Raw genomic sequence first — 509 nt, forward strand, 5'->3', positions numbered from 1 at the left:
AATTTTGCTTTTGAAATTATAACAAATTTGCTTTGGAATTTTTATTTGCATGATGTTAGCTACTCTTATTATTTTTATTTGCATATTTCCAGTGTTTACCCCTGAATTTACATAGTATAACCTCTTTTGCTATTTAATATCCAGTCCTAGCTGGTTTCTACAGATTAAAACTAAAGTAATTTTCTAGAACCAGTCCACAGCTTAAAACCCACCAAATTTGGAATTCATGATTTGACTAATGTCTACAAGCCAAAAATAACAGACACATTATGTAGAATTAATAAATAGGCATGATAAGAATGTTCCATAAACTGCACAGTACCTCTTGGCTGAAACCTCAGGGAGGATGTTTACCTCCATCTCAGCTGGGTTATGAGATCACGCATTTCCTTTGAAAACTAATAATAAGGATAGGTGAGAGGATCCAAACTCAAAATTTCCAGTCTCTCCAAGGTACATATTCTTCCAGTACTGACAAAAATGTGGCAGTATTGAGAATGTGACAAAAT

The 509-nt window shown here is 33.4% G+C and overlaps 1 protein-coding gene across 1 annotated transcript in view; it reads right to left on the bottom strand.

The window, feature by feature from the left end:
* The window catches only part of LOC119594271 (zinc finger and BTB domain-containing protein 17-like), a 12,631-nt gene that overhangs the window by 7,724 nt on the left and 4,398 nt on the right, over positions 1-509 (bottom strand). The gene's annotated exons all lie outside the window — the stretch shown is intronic.

The sequence above is a fragment of the Penaeus monodon genome, chromosome 33 (genome assembly GCF_015228065.2).
Source record: "Penaeus monodon isolate SGIC_2016 chromosome 33, NSTDA_Pmon_1, whole genome shotgun sequence".
NCBI classification, from domain to species: domain Eukaryota; kingdom Metazoa; phylum Arthropoda; class Malacostraca; order Decapoda; family Penaeidae; genus Penaeus; species Penaeus monodon.